General features: G+C 44.2%; 1 pseudogene; it reads left to right on the forward strand.

The window, feature by feature from the left end:
- The first annotated feature begins 14,723 nt into the window (after window positions 1-14,723).
- Window positions 14,724-15,287, forward strand: LOC134484266 (large ribosomal subunit protein eL19-like; annotated as a pseudogene).
- The last annotated feature ends 555 nt before the right edge of the window (window positions 15,288-15,842 follow it).

A 15,842-nucleotide genomic window follows, 5' to 3' on the forward strand; every position in this document is an offset into this window, starting at 1 on the left:
GAATGGTTTTTAAAAGGTTACACAACGTCCTAAATTCAGTTCCTTGGTAGCAAAATATTTGAATTACACACAAGATCATAATAATGTCTATATAAAATTAAATTATTCAAATGAATATTTTAAAGTTCAGCGGATCTTTATATGGTAAATAGCACAGGCTGAACGAAAACAGTTGGTGCCAAACTTCCCTACAGCTGCAAAAGAAAAATTGTAAATCAGTCTTCAAAAGCGTGAATCTACCAGGGTGAGGGGATCATCAGAGATCGAGGACCTACAGAATAGGTTACGGAGGCTCAGTAGACCAGACAGGTGGATCATAAGCAAAGAGCCTGGAAAACGGGCCATTCATATCTTGACAACCTTCAAAGACTAGGGGAAATGCAGGGATAGGTACCCCTCAAAGTAGGAATAAAAAAACTTTAATACATTTAAAGGACTCTTAGCTTCTAAATACAGTGTGGATTGGAATCTACAGTGTGAAATGTCATAGGAGTAGTAGTATCCAGTTTTCCCCCTTGCTGTGACAAAAGTGTGTCATTTAGGGGCTGGAGAGATAGCTCAGCTACTCAGAACCCTTAGCATCCTCACAACTGACTCAGGCTCTGGGAGATCTGAATCCCTCTTCTGGCCTTTGCAGGTTCTGCAGCCACATGACATAACACAAAAAAGACCCATGAACAAAAGTAAAGATGAGAACTTAAAATGAGTCATTTAGTTGACGTTAATGCACCAAGGTTTGTAGAGAGAATTTCTTCTAAGCATCACCTGTCAATAAAAAAAAAAGTCTATGACATATGAGCTGAGGCAGGAAATAGAAGGTGGGACACTGGCAGGAAGAGAGGATTCTTGGAAATAGTGTACAAAAGTTATGTCAAGATGTCAGTGAAAACTAACCAGGATACCTCCTAAGCATGAAGACCTGGGTTGATTCCTAGAACCCACATCAAATTGTGAGTGGAGAAACCTTCTAATGCCAGTTGGGGAAACAAGGACAGGATCCCCAGGATCTGCTGACAACCACAGCTGGCATGAATGTTAAGTTCCTGGACCATTAGAGACCCTGTCTCGAAAACACAGACCATGCCTAAGGATGAGGTGTGAGGTTGTTCTCTGACTCTACCTGAATGTGGAGACATATACACACATCTGCACACATATGCATCTATACACACCCATGCACACACCTTAGGTAAACAGATGATAGAAATTAGATAAACAAATGGTAGATGGATAGAAAAATAGGCAAATTATAGATAGATAGATAGATAGATAGATAGATAGATAGACAAATGATAGATAATAGACAGATAGATAATAGACAGACAGATAGATAGATAGTAAGTAGATGGATGGATAGATAACTAGGTGATAGATGATACACAAATGACAGATTAGATATATAGAATAGACAGACAGGCAGACAGATAAGATAAATAGACAGCATTGTATTTGAATGCAACTACTACAGAACAGATTGGAGCCCCCACTCCTTTACTTTCAGAACATAACCTGTGTTAGAGGGGAACTCAAAACTTCCCCACAAGAAGCAAGCATCCTATTCCCGCAGAGAAGTGGAAACAGATGTTTATGTTTTCCCTGTGCCTTCATGGGTGAGCACTGTTTATCACAGGATGAAAAACATATCACAGTAATTAAGTGTTAATTTCGTTGTGGCAGAAAATAAAAGAACGGCACCTCAGTTAGCAAGGAAGGCAGCTCCGACCAATGACTACATTTGACCTGAGCTTTGCTGATCCCTGAAGTAAGAACTGAGGGAACCAGGAGGCCCGAGCTCTCACTCAAGGCTCCTGGAGAGTGAAAAGGTCCTCTCCCTACACGAGTGATAGTTCTCCTTTAACTTTTAGCAACTTCTGTACTGGCTGTGTCCTCCCTGCAGCCCGTGAGGTCATTGTAGTGCTGTAGGTTCCTGAATTATGGATCTGGCTAGTAAACCAGTGTAGATGTGGATTGTAGGATGGCGTCCTGCCTGGTGGTATACAGACCAGCACAGAGGTGCAGGGATGAGGGGTGAGGATGAGGAACATCCTTCCTCCCCTGGTCCTCTAGAACCTGTGCCCAATACCCTGCATTAGCTTTGCTTCCTTAGCTACCTAGTTCTGGTTATGTTAACATAGGGTGAATTCTGCACTTTTTAACCTACATGAATGTCTAGCAGCTTACGTTATGTGACCTGTCCTGGGTACACCTGAACAATGTGTGTTCACTTCATGTAGTCCTCTAAGTAAAAAAATTCCAGCCAGGTGTACCTTATCATGGATATTCAGGAGCAGACTAGTGGCTCAGAAAACTCTATTAGTTGAAAACCTACTCCAGCATGGATGACACTCAAAATAGCTACATCCTGTAGATATCAGGCCAACTAGCAGGCAGCTCCACCAAAGAAGCCCCCTTCATCATGGATGACCCTGACCCCCGGGCAATTGTTCTCATCTTATTGCTCTTTGGAACAGGCCCTGAGTGTCATAAACTTCGAGAATCCTAAGCCTTATAGGTTTCTTAAGCTTCCTGAATCTTCTGAGCTTCCTTCTTCCCTCCAGAAGGGAATGCTTCAATTCCAATGGATTCCCAACAAAACCCATGAATAAATAAATGTCCAGAGGTCCCGAAACAACATTCATTCAGTCAATGTAACTAAATCCAGAGCAAAGAACATTCTTGCTGAGTGCTGTCCTTTGGATACCAAATGTCTCCCAAGGTCCCATGCTAAGGGAGGGAGTGCTGTAGACAATGGCTATTGTTTCCCCAGCAGCACATCCTAAGACCTAAGGTGTGCAGTGTGAAACAGTCAGGATCCCTGCCCAACTCCCTGACCTCAAAGAAGAAGATACAAGAATTCCAGAGGGGAAAATAGCTAAACTTGCAACAACATCGCCCGCCGCTTACAAAGTTGTGATTTACATGAACAGAAGAAACTACATCACCCAGCTCCACCCCTTTCCAGAGGTTACTTTAGCATTAGCTCAAAATTTCAAACCACAAGCAAAGGGGGCCCAGAGTGATGCTACCAAAAAATGAGTTGAGCAAACAAAACTGTGTAATGAAGATGCACCGGAAACACAAGGGAGGACTAGGCAGACTGGGCTCAGTACTACCCGTCAGGCTGTTGCCCCCTCCCTTCTCCACAGAGTGGACCTGCCTTTGCAGGCAGAAATCCACAAGTTCTGCCCCTCTAAGTAGCTCTGACAAGCTCCCAGGGGAGTTAAGAAGGACTTCCTACACCATCAGCCGTGTCTCCTCTGTGCTGACATAAATGAGACATGAAGCTTTGGGGAAGTGGAGAGAAGAGAGGCTTGCCTGGCAGAGAACAGTACTCACAGCTCTGCACATACAGACCCATCCTGAATTCTCAGATGGTGATAAACAGAAGAGGAGGAAGGAGACCCACACTGAGCAGGTCTGCAGCTGAGCGGATTTACCTTGTGTCTGACACGAAGACAGAAATAGTCCCATACATTCAGTCCCACTGTACTAGGAGAAGCTACAGTAGTAGCTCCAGCAGCGGACATCCCAGTAAGAGTTGGCTGCTCATCCTATCAAGAATAGCACTTGCTTAAGAACAGGGCCCTGACTACAAATGGGCCCTGGGATATACAACCACTCAACCCAGAGAACTGAGAGCTATGACAGGATCTACAGGGGTTATCACAGGGCAAGCTTCTTCCTTCTGTGTGGCCATTTCATCCTCACTGGGCTTGGGCCAAGTTGAGAGCAGCAAGGGATTCAGTCTGTGTGCCCTAAAGTTGCTACAACAAATGCCCATAAATGAGGGATATCACAACAGATGCTCATTCTCTCAGCATTCTGGAAGTTGAGTGTCTAGAGCCTAAGTGTCAGTAGGGCTGTGCGTGCACACATACACGTGCGCATACACACACACACACACACACACACACACACACACACACACACACAGAGAGAGAGAGATAGAGAGAGAGAGAGAGAGCTACCTGCCCCTCCCCTTGTTTCTGCAGGATGCCACCACCCTTTAGCTTGTGTACACATCGTCCATCCTTGTCTCTTTTGTCACATAGTGACCTCCTCTGCTTCTCATTCTTCTCATGAGCTCAGAAGTCAACAGTAATGGAGCGGGAGCCAACTCCAGTCCACATGGGATCAGCTTCACTCGGCTACAATGGGTAAGGCCCTGCCTTCCAATCAGTGACACACACAGACATTTGCATGTGAAGATGTCAACTCATCATTCTGAAAGGAACAACAGGATAATCACCAACTCTTCATCCAGCACAAAACCAGAATGGTACCCTTGGCTCTCAAGACTGCTTCTAGTTAGTTGAACTGCTATTAACTGCGCTAATCAGTTCCCTTACTGTCCTAATAAAGTACCTGACAGAAGAAAAAAGAGGCTGCCACTGTACACGAGCTCCCTCCATATAGAAAACCAGGCTGGAGTCAGGGACAGGCAGGCCATGAACCTGGCAGTCTGCCTCTGTGGCTCTATGGCTGCCAGCTTGTCCCCCTGTCCAAGATGTTCCACAATCCCTTCGAAAAATGGTGCCAGCAACTGAGGTCCAACTGTTTATACATGTGTACCCTTTAAACGAGAATTTCTAGGAAGAAGCTGTCTGTTAAAGCTGACTGGCTGGTTAGAACTGCAGTGGTGAGGAGATGTTGGAATGTTGATGATCCAGAGGCTACTTAACTGATAGTTTTAGCCCCCAGACTTCTTTGCCAACCTCTTTGTCAAAACTAATCTATATCATAGATTTAAAAAAAAACATTTTGAATATATTAAGTTAGTAAACCAATAGGTATCACCAATCTAAAAGCTAAGACTGTCAACAGATAGCATAGTGGGGCCATAGAAAAGATCCCCCCAATTAGCTTTAACTGCATTGCTTGTGTGCCCACCAACGTATTTTGCATTTGCCTTGGATTATAACTTTCTTTGTTCTGTAAAACTATGAAACTTCGTGAAACTGCGTCAACACTGAACTAAATTTGTGTTCCTGGACCATGATCACTCTACATGGCTCCAGAATAAATCATCCTTAATCCCTTAAGGTGAGAGTTTTGTTCATCATTTATAGTCTCTGAGGAGCATTTCACAATCAAACTATCCAAGAAAGGGAGGGGGTGCACCAGAGGGAAGCAGGGACCAACCTTTTTATCCTGGAACATTGAGTATCTTTGTCTCCTGTGTGAAGTCATGTGAATAAAAGGTCCAATGTCTTTGCCTCTGTTGTGTCTAATAATAAGATGTTATGAAGCAATGGTCTTCACCATGTAAAAGAAATGGGGAAGGATGGAGGACAGGAAGGGAGGGCAAAGAAAGGAAGTAGCAAGGTGGGGGGTAGGCAAAAATCTCAGGGAAGGGATATCCAGACATCAAACATCAGACAAAGCTGCAGTTGTCCCAAGTTCACATTCTCCCTCGACTCAGAAGCACAGCATCTTTTCTGCTAAGACCTGCTCTATGCTCCCTCCCTGAAGTAAAGACAAAGAGTCTGAAGGGCCAACCTTGGAGGGCAGACTCCAGTGAGAGGGTAATGAGCCAGAGTAGTAATCAGCCCCTAATGGGAATGCCAATAGCAGTACCAACACCCTGTCCAACAAGTCTGCAGAAGGACTGGAGTTCTCTCATGGAAATCCAGAGAAGCCAGGAACCCTGTGCTGTCTGAGTCACACCAACACCCAGAGTCCTTGAGCAAATGCAGAAATGCCAGAGCACACCAGGACAATCCTCACCAAACACAAGAGCACTCTAGGTTTGGCACTCAGCTGGGGCAGGTGTCAAGGGGACTGAAGTCTTTTCTGAAGTGATAAGAATCTGCCTCCCACCGGGCCTAGTTAGACATTTAAAATGGAAATAATGTAGCATTTACCACCCACTAAGTGGCTAATGGCCCCCTAATCACCAGGTCTTCCTGAAGGGCTGATGTGAACAGCACAGACCTGACCCAGGGCTTCCAAAAATCCACACTTCTCTAGACACTTCCTGTAACACAGATTTTGCAACAAGGGAATTGGAAGGGAGGGAATGAAGGGCTGCATTTGAACAAATATCCCTTATATGCATCTATATATATTCTCAAACAATAATAAAAAAGATTAAAAAGAAAACACCTGGGATTGGGGATTTGGCTCAGTGGTAGAGAGCTTGCCTAGCAAGCGCAAGGTCCTGAGTTCGATCCCCAGCCCCCCCCCCCCCCAAAAAAAGAAAAAGAAAACACTTCATCAGGGCCCCACGCCTCCTTTGGTCAGCATTTTGCTCCAGGCTGGTGAGATGCTCAACAGGTCAACGCCCTTGCTGCAAGGCCTGAGGACCTGAGGTACACACATATGCAGTGGGAAGCTCACACACACATACTAATTAATTAATTAACTAATTATCTAACTAAATAATTAAAGTAAATTGCCATTTCTTAATAAATAAAACACTATAAAGCTGACACTTGCATGAAAGGGTCTGCATTATTAGCTGACCCCTGACCCGTTCTCTTTCAGACTCACCAAAGAGAGAACCATGTGGGACTATCACCAACCTGTGCTTAGCAACTGACATAATCCTGAGTGTATTGGTCTCAGGAATGAAGGGCACCCTGGGCATGCAAAACACCACACAGTTCCAAGACAGAAAGCTGCCTCAGTGCACGTATGCAAAACCAAATTTCAGATGAGTTCACGAGAAAACATGAAATAACACACAGCCTGCATTGTCAAACCTGAGCTTTCCCAGAATTAAAATTTGCCTGATTTTACCTAGTGTTTCCCCAGAGGACCAGCAACCGCTTCTTGTCTTGTTCTCGTCCTTTCTACTCTATTTCTACTTTGTTTAATACTAATTTTAAAAAATCCTAACACTTGGAGAAACACATGTTCATCAAACAGGAACAAACAGGTGTCTCTTGTTAAACAGTATGGTTTTAATCTTTCTTGGGACTTTTAGACATATTTTGGGGAGTTTTGTTGTTTTGTTTTTTTTTTTCAACTTAATGCACACTGCCGCATAATAGAACAAAGACTTGAGGGGAAACGCTGCATGTTTGGAGTTTGCCCTTGAAAAGCCCCTACAGAGTTAGGCAGAGGACACTTTGACTGTAGCCTCCTTTGTTCTGAGAGGAAAGAAGGGAACTCTCTGTGGTGTTTACAAATACCTGTTTCTCTTTTATACTTGTACCCAGATCCACTCTTCCTGCCTTCTACGCCAATATCCTGCTCTGGAATTAAATAAATGAATACATACGTATGTGTGGTTGCATAAGCATGGGATGTCAGTGGACAACCTTAGTTGTCTTCCTCAGTCACTGTGTCAACACCCTTCAGTGGTCAAGTTGACACACCTGAGTAGAGGAGACGGTAACTGGTGGTTTTTTTTTTTTTTTGGTTCTTTTTTTTCGGAGCTGGGGACCGAACCCAGGGCCTTGCGCTTCCTAGGTAAGCGCTCTACCACTGAGCTAAATCCCCAACCCCAACTGGTGGTTTTCTAATACTAATTGGGTTCCCCAAAATAGATTGCAGAAGAAAGTCTGCACCTAGATTCTGGGAACTTGCCCACAGTTAATTCTGATTGGTGAATAAAGATGCCAGCCTCCAATCGCAGGGAAGGGGAGAGAGAGAGAAAAAAAGAAAGAGAGAGAGAGAGAGAGAGAGAGAGAGAGAGAGAGAGAGAGAGAGAGAGAGAGAGAGGGAGAGAGAGAGACGGGATTTAGGGTTCCTAGGCTTGGGTCCTCGAGCAAGCAGGACAGAGAGGTCTGCCATGCCTTAGGAGAATGTGTAGGAGGGGAGACAGAAGCTGCCATGGAAGGGAAATAACATGCACAAGGGCAGAGCTGCTGTATACAAAGGATAAGAGGTCATGGCCCAGAGTGCTGCTTCTTGGAGTCAAGAACAGCCAAGATGAAGCATAGAAAGTAGTAAATAGTAACTTGGCGTTATTGCTGGAAGGCGGATTCTAACAGCATGGAGGGTAGGCAGCTGCCCAGCTATGGGCTGCTTAACATATAGATGCTGGGCGTGTTTCTTTCATTCGGGAACAGAAACCATTGAGGTGAGTAACCCCGCGTCGTGATTTATTAATTTTTTTTTTTTTTTTACTACAGGGGACCTCAGCTGAGGATTTGCCTCCATTGCATTCGCCTGTGGACAGATCTGTGAGGCATCTTTTGGAATAATGATTGGTGTGTGGAGGCCCACTGTGGATGGCGCCACCTCTCGGTGGGCGGTCCTGGTTACAGAAGAAAGCATGTTGACCAAGCAATGAGCAAAAATCCAGTAAGCAGTTGTTCCTCCATGGCCTCTGCTTTAGTTGCTGCCTTCAAGTCTCTGCCTAGAGTTCCTGCCCTGACTTTCTTCTGTGATGGGCACTGATCAAGCTGAAGTTAACCCTTTCCTCCCTGAGATAGTTCACACAGTATTTCATCAGAGCAAAGAGAAGGAAGTGAGACAGTTCCACCCTGCCTTGCTTTGTTTTCTTGCAACAAAGTCTCACACTTACACCCCAAACATACCAGTCCAGCTGGTGGACCAGGGAACATCGGGGATGCATCTGTCCACCTCTCTGGTACCAGGATTCCAGGCCACCATGTCTGACTTTAATTTTTTAACGTGGGTTCTAGGGACCGAACTCAGACACTCATACTTTCATGGCAAACACTTCTGGCTAAGCCAGCTCCTTAGCCCAAGAAACCCACCTTGAAACTTTGAAAGCAATTCCTCGGTCAGTCCACAGTCTCTATTTAAGGTTCACATTCCTTCCATGACATTGCCATGTGGGTTACATTTCTAATCAGAAGACAGGAAACCACGTTGAGATATGAAGAATTTTGTATTGTTTCTCAATAGGGCGGCATTTTGCATTTGTAAAATGTTAAGTTTCTGGAAGAAACCTTATCTGCCATATGCTCCACAAAAAAAAAAAAAAAAAAAAAAGGAAATACCTTTAGTCCATGAAGTATAGCTTAACACCCCCACTCATCATGAAGAAGGCAGGGGTGGATATCATCTGTGTTGTGTGGTCCTGAGAAAGGTCAGATATTAAGCAGATATTTATCAAACATTTAACGGGAAGAGGGGGAGATAAAAGAATGTCACTTTAAAATTATATTGACTTCACTCTTCTTTGGGCAGAAACATTTTAAATAATATTCCATTGTCCTTCCTGGTGTGTGTGTTTTAATTGTTGTATCACATCCACCTCCTGGGACCTTGGCCCTTATTTGAGTGTGTGGTTTCTAATTGCTAAGGAGGTCCTGGGGAGGGGCTGCCAAAGTGGGATTCTGATAGGACAGAAGATGAGTTCAAATGAGGCTGTTAATAACTCTGCCTTTAGAAGGGCAAAAACAATAAATATATCTGCTGGGAATGTGTCTTGTCACAAAAAAATAAAACCAATCAGTATCACTTAATCCCAAGGGTGTGATTTACTTGGGAAGAAACACCAAAGCACACACAGCATCAGTTCAACAGCCCAGCCATCTCCCAGGACTCTTGGCTCATCCATCTTTCTCATCCTACTGCCCTCAGCAGATTCGCTATAATGTAGTCACAAGATGGCTGCTGCATCCCCAGAGAACACATCACACTCCTCCACAGCAGAACTCCAACACTGGATGGGAGGAAGAGGAAGAGAGTTGAAACTGTCTTGGATAGCTCGCTATTTTTGACAGTCTGAAAAAAATCTTTCCTCAGAAGACTTTTGGTGTGTCTCAGTGAGTCTTCTCATGCACCTCAACACCAGTGACACGCACAGAACAAAGCTAGCATGAATGATTCAAACTAATCAGGATGCCCTCCGTGGATTAAATGATAGAAAGTCAGTTATCCTCATATCCAAATGAAACTGGCTATTTGCAGTGAGAGTTTTGGTGGATTTAAAAACATAGAAATATTATGAGTTTGTTTTTGTTTTAATCCAGGCTGTGGGGTATGGGTTTGCTTCCGATTGTCAAGAGTGGCTGACTATGATTTGCCTCGTGCTCTAGCAGGGGCATGATTTTGCCAGCAGCAGATAGATTTTGCAAGTGTGTAACATTTGGAATGCTGGAGACTTTTCAGAGAACATATAAATGCTAGAGCCCCATAGGTGGGCTGCTGTTGGTTGCAGTTTGTTAAAGAGTCATGTCCAAGAAGAAATTAAACATCCTGACAATGAAGATCAAAATGCCCCCCAAGGAACTCGATGTACCTAATCAACAGGAGGTCGTCTAATGGTAATAGAACCCCTTTCCCTCTCTCCTCTAATCTCTCCTATCTAGTGTTAGGGGGTTGAATGTGAAAGAAGGAGAACCTACAAAGTAGCAAAAGGAGGGCTAGAACAATTGAATGAAGGTCCATTATCAGCCACAAAGTATAAGGCCTGTGTATCAGGTAACAACAGAGACAATTTTAGGAAACCAGTCAATTTGATGCCACTGTAATTTAACTGGAATTTAGCAGCTCTGGAAAGAGATATCTTCCCTTCCCATCATTTGGGGACAGGTTACAATTCAAGGGGATATCCTTGTTTGTTCCATATGTCTCAGTCTCTCTCTCCTTCCTCACAATCTTGTGTCTGAAGTGGAAATTTCTGGTTTTTCTGTGATGCAGACTCATGTGGGGTTTCGTTAAGGTGAGTCACATGATATTTGGAGAGATTACCAGTATGACTCAGTAGACACTGATGGGGTGCTTGCATTGTTTGCCCTGCAATCCCTCCTTGGTCTTGATTCTCACTGACCTTAATTTTATTGAGGTGTGGCAGAGAGCTCCTGTTATTCCAGCTGGTTCTTGTCACTCCTGCTGACTAGTGCCAGTTTGGTGGAGGCCTGACTGTTTCTGCTAGATTGTGCTACCAGTGCTGATTTGTGTTTGGTGACATTTTTTTCAACTGGACTATTGGTATACTGACACTACTCTACTGGACTGCTGTTGTTCTGACAGCTCAGATTGGATTTGCCCCAAAGAACTACTTCTAAACAGGTCTACATCCACTTGCCCTATTTATCATCTTTTGCCCCTACCTTTGGTCAGTGCTAGAAGGGGGCTCTAAGCATTTGAGAACTCTTGTTAAAATAGGTTAGAAAAAAATCTTAGTCTACATGTATCCCCATATAATGAAGGGGTGTCAGACTCGTTTCCATTACAACTTCTTTTCCCTTGCATCTGTTTTTGCAGCTATCACCTCTTTAAAGAAAGTGCTCTGGGTGTTTTCTGAAGAAAATTCATTATATGCATGGATGTTTAATAACATGTTTTCCCATTTGTGTGTATACATATATGTATATATGCTATGCGTGTAGGTTTTCAATGTGTGCAGCATGCAGGCCAGAGGATCAATTTACCTTGGTTTGACCCATGGTCTCTCTGTGGCCTGAATCTCACCAGTACAGGCCAGAGGGCTGGCAATAAATCCCAGGAATTCTCCAACTCCTGGTACAAGAACTTATACCCATGCTTAGATTTTTACCTTGTGTCCAGTCCCTCAGGTTTCACCCCAAGCTGACTCCCTCATCCCAAGCAGTGTGTTTGAAAAGGAAACATTAAGGAACTATTAGGACTAATGGACCGACCAGAGTGATTTAAGGACCATAAGGGTATTACACTCAAAGAGAGGGAATTCAGAGCATTGAGATGAGAATTTTAAAAGGAAACATGTGACAGCTTTTAAAACCTTCAGGACAACCCAGAGCCTATTAGGGAAAGCTGAAAACTGTGTCTTCACTCACTCAAGATAAGAATCAACAGAAACCCAAGCTTGTTTCAGCTTATTTCCTATGAAACTGCATAAGCTTGTTTCTTATTTAAGAGGCATAAGGCCTTTTCCCTCTGATGCTGTCCCTACTACACCAAATGAAGCAGGGACCGGCCCCTACAGCTGTGGGTATGTGTGTGGACCAGTACCAGATTGTCTCTCATCCCTGTCCACCCAAATGTCATATTTGCACTTCCAATTTACCAAGTGACAGGAATGGCTGGCTATCACTTCTGAAGATAACTAGGAACGTGCAAGGTCAAGAGAAGAATGCATTGATTTTCATCCTGAAATTGGTTAAAATAACATTCTCATTTCCTATTTCGTTAGATGGGAAAGCCTTGTGCAGACCGGGCCCTATTGGACAATAGAACAAGAATTGCAATAAGACCAGTATTATCTTGAAAAACATCTACATGAGATTGGTCTCCAAGACAAGTGGTGTGTGTGTGTGTGTGTGTGTGTGTGTGTGTGTGTGTGTGTGTGTGTACATAAACTCATGTTTCTGTATGTGCATGCATGTAGAGCTCAGAGTACAATTTTGGGTGCCATTCATCTTTGATATAGTTTTATTTAGTCAGGAAGACACATACATTCTACAACACATATGTAGAGACCAAGGGACATGTTGTAGGATTCAGTCCCATCTTCAACCTGGTGAGTCTTGGGGATTGAACTCAGATCCTCAGGCTTGGTGGTAAGTGCCCTTGCATGCTGAGCTATCTTGCCAGTGCCTGTCTTGGTTTTTCAGGTAGGTTTTTCTCACTGGGATCTGGGAACTGATGCCTGTGATGGTTTGGGCAAGTGTGTGCCTGTATGCCTGCGTGTGTGTGTATGCATGTATGTTCAGCTCAGAGAGTGGCAGCTTTAGAGGGTATGGCCCTGTTGGAATGGATGTGGCCTTGTAGGAGTTAGTGTGTTACTGTGGGTGTGTCCTTTAAGACCCTCATCCTAGCTACCTGAAATCCAGTATTCTCCTAGCAGCCCTCAGATGAAGATGTAGAACTCTCAGCTCCTTCTGAACTATGCCTGCCTGGATGCTGCCATGTTCCCACCTTGATTGTAATGGACTGAACCTCTGAACCTGTAAGCTAAGCCCAATTAAATGTTGTCTTTATAAGAGTTACCTTGGTTATGGTGTCCATTCATAGCAGTATAACCCTAAGTAAAACATTGACTATGGGGTGGCCAGTGAACTTCAGAGGTCCCCAGGTCTCTGTCTCCCTGATTCTGGGGTCAGAGTGCATGCTACCACTTTAGACTTGTAAGTTGGCTCTGGGGATCCAAGCTCAGGTCTTCATGCATGTACAGCAAGCAGTTTGCCTACTGACCTATATCCTTTAGCTAACAAATGGGTTTAAAAGGAGATAAAGGTAGATCCCAGGTGCCTGACATCAGGGAAGCTGAGCTCAGGTGCACACTAGGGCAGCTGTTGCAGGGTGAGGGACATGGTACAGGGGACATTAGGGCCAAGGAGACATAACAGGGGCATGCTTGGGACTTACATTGCCTGTGCTGCCTCCACACAGAAGCCTGATGATGTCAGTGCAAGCTGGAGGAGAGCCATCTCCATCGATAGAGGTTGCTGTGATCTAAATGTCTCTCCTATCCCAACCCTAGGAAGATGTCACCTAAGATGACATCATTGGGAAGCAGCACTTTGGAGGGTGTGACTTCAGTCACAAAGATGGACTCCTCCTCTGTGTTATTGGTGCACCTATGTTTAAAAAGAACCCCCAGAGAGCTTGCTGGACCTTCTCAGACCAGAAAAATATAGGCAGAACGCACCATCTATAAGCCAGTTAGCAGGCTTTAGTGAATTTGCCAGGGCTCTGATCTTGGACTTGAATCCTCATTATCAGCCATCTAGTCTCTGAGTCTGTAGTGACAGCAACCTGGATAGTTCCTGGATGAGGCAGGGATCAGCCAGTAGAGGGGTGAACATACAATGTGCTTCTTGACTTCTAGTGAGAACAGAATGCAGATGAATGCTTCAAGGCTAAGCAATAGGAGTGGCACGGCTTGGTTAATGACCGGCCTAAAATATAAAGCAAACAAGAATAATAATTTGTATGAGAGAGATGGCAGACATGATCACTAATCTTGTTTGCTGACTTGAGTGGCTCTGAATTCAATGAAAATGCACGCATCTTGGCACTCTTGTGAGGGATTTTCCGATCAGGTTATTTGAATCAGGAAAATTTGCCATAAGAGTGGGTGGGATCTTATGGATGCAACCCAGATTTAAGAATGTGAAAGAAGGAGGCTTTAATTTTTGTCTGCCTGCCTTCACAGTCACTGGTAAGTTCATCTTTCGTGTGGCTGGTGTATTCCTTTGCTAATATATGAACCACCTTTTCTGATATCTCATTGTATACTGAAGACCAACGCCTACAGGAAACTCACGTGCTTTCAGCACCAGGTGAAGATACCTGAGACATCAAGCATCATAGATTTAGCAGCCAAAGGGCTTCTCAGTACCCTTGCATGAGACAGCCATCGTTAGATTATCCAGACAGTGTCCTGTAAGCCAAATTACCTTCTAATGTGTTTGGTGGTTTGAATAGGAGTGGGCCACTATAGACTCATGTGTTTGAATGCTTGACCCATGAGGAGTGATACTATTAGGAGATGTGGCCTTGTTGGAGTAGGTGTGACCTTGTTGGAGTGGGTGTGGTCTTGTTGGAGTGGGTGTGGCCTTGTTGGAGAGGGTGTGGCCTTGTTGGAGTGGGGGTGACCTTGTTGGAGTAGGTGTGTCTTTGTTGGAGGAATTGTGCCACTGCGGTGGCTTTGCTTTGAAATTTGTATATACTCAAACTATGCTCAGTGGTACAGACAATCACTTTCTGCTGCCTGTGCATCAAGAACTTTGGGCTCCTCAAGCACCAAGTCTGCCTGGATGCTCCCATGATTCCTGCCATGATGATAATGGACTGAACCTCTGAAACTTTAAGCTAGCTGTAATGGAATCTTGTAATTTATAAGAGTTACCTTGGCTGCTGTGCCTGCAGCCATGAGCATGCTCAGGCTACAGAAGAGGTTTGCATCTAATGTCCTCCACTGTGCTAAAAAGAAGGTCCAGTTGGACACCAATGAGACCAATAAAATGCCAACTCCCGTCAGCTGATCAGGAAGCTGATTGAAATTGGCCGGATCATCTGGAAGCCTGTAACTGTCCATTCTCAGGCTCGCTGCCAGAAAAACACTTTGAAGGGCAGGCACATGGTCATAGGGAAGAGAAAGGGTACTGCCAACACTTGGGTGCCTGAGAGGGTGACCTGGATGAGAAGGATGAGGATCCTGCACCAGCTTCTCAAGTGATCCTGGGAATCTAAGAATATTGGCCACCATATGTATCATAGCCTGTACCTGAAGGTCAAAAGGAAATTATTCAAAAACCAATGGATTCTTATGGAGCAGATCCACAAACTGAAGGCAGAGGAGGCCCGCAAGAAGCTACTGGCTGACCAGGCTGAGACACACAGGTCTAAGAACAAGGAAGCACAAAAACGCATGCGAGGAGCACCTCCAGGCCAAGAAGGAGGAGATCATCAAGACGGTGTCCAAGGAGGAAGAGACCAAGAAATAAAGTTTCCTTCACGTCTGTGCATAGTGACCTCACTGTGGCATCACATGATCATTCATTAAAATAAAACAAGCCTTAAAATAAAAAAGGGTTACCTTGGCTGTGGAATCTGTTCACAGCAATGGAAATCTAACTAAGACAATGGGTAATCATTCTGCCATTTCTGTTTCTCTGGAAACCCTAATACAACAGCGCTCTAGAGAGAGGAACAAGTATCAACCAGACAGCATAAATTCCAGTTTACTTTTCTGGTGAATATGAAGTTGTTGTGTTTTTTCTTTTTTTTTTTAAAACAAATTTGTTGATTTTTTGGTTTTTTTGGGGGATGTTGTTGCTGCTGCTGTTGTTGTTGTTGTTGTTGTTGTTGTTGTTGTTAAAGAAGAAACACATTAAACCTCTTCATCCCTGACTAGCTGGCAAAGCCCACATCAGCTAAAGTGATTAAGGCATTAGGAATGTGTGTACACAAAAACAGAAAGTTATTCCTGTCAAGTTCAGATGAGAGACAACATCGGCCATGTGGGCTAGCCTAGAGCCTCAACCATT

The sequence above is a fragment of the Rattus norvegicus genome, chromosome Y, assembly GCF_036323735.1.
Source record: "Rattus norvegicus strain BN/NHsdMcwi chromosome Y, GRCr8, whole genome shotgun sequence".
Classification (NCBI taxonomy): Eukaryota; Metazoa; Chordata; class Mammalia; order Rodentia; family Muridae; genus Rattus; species Rattus norvegicus.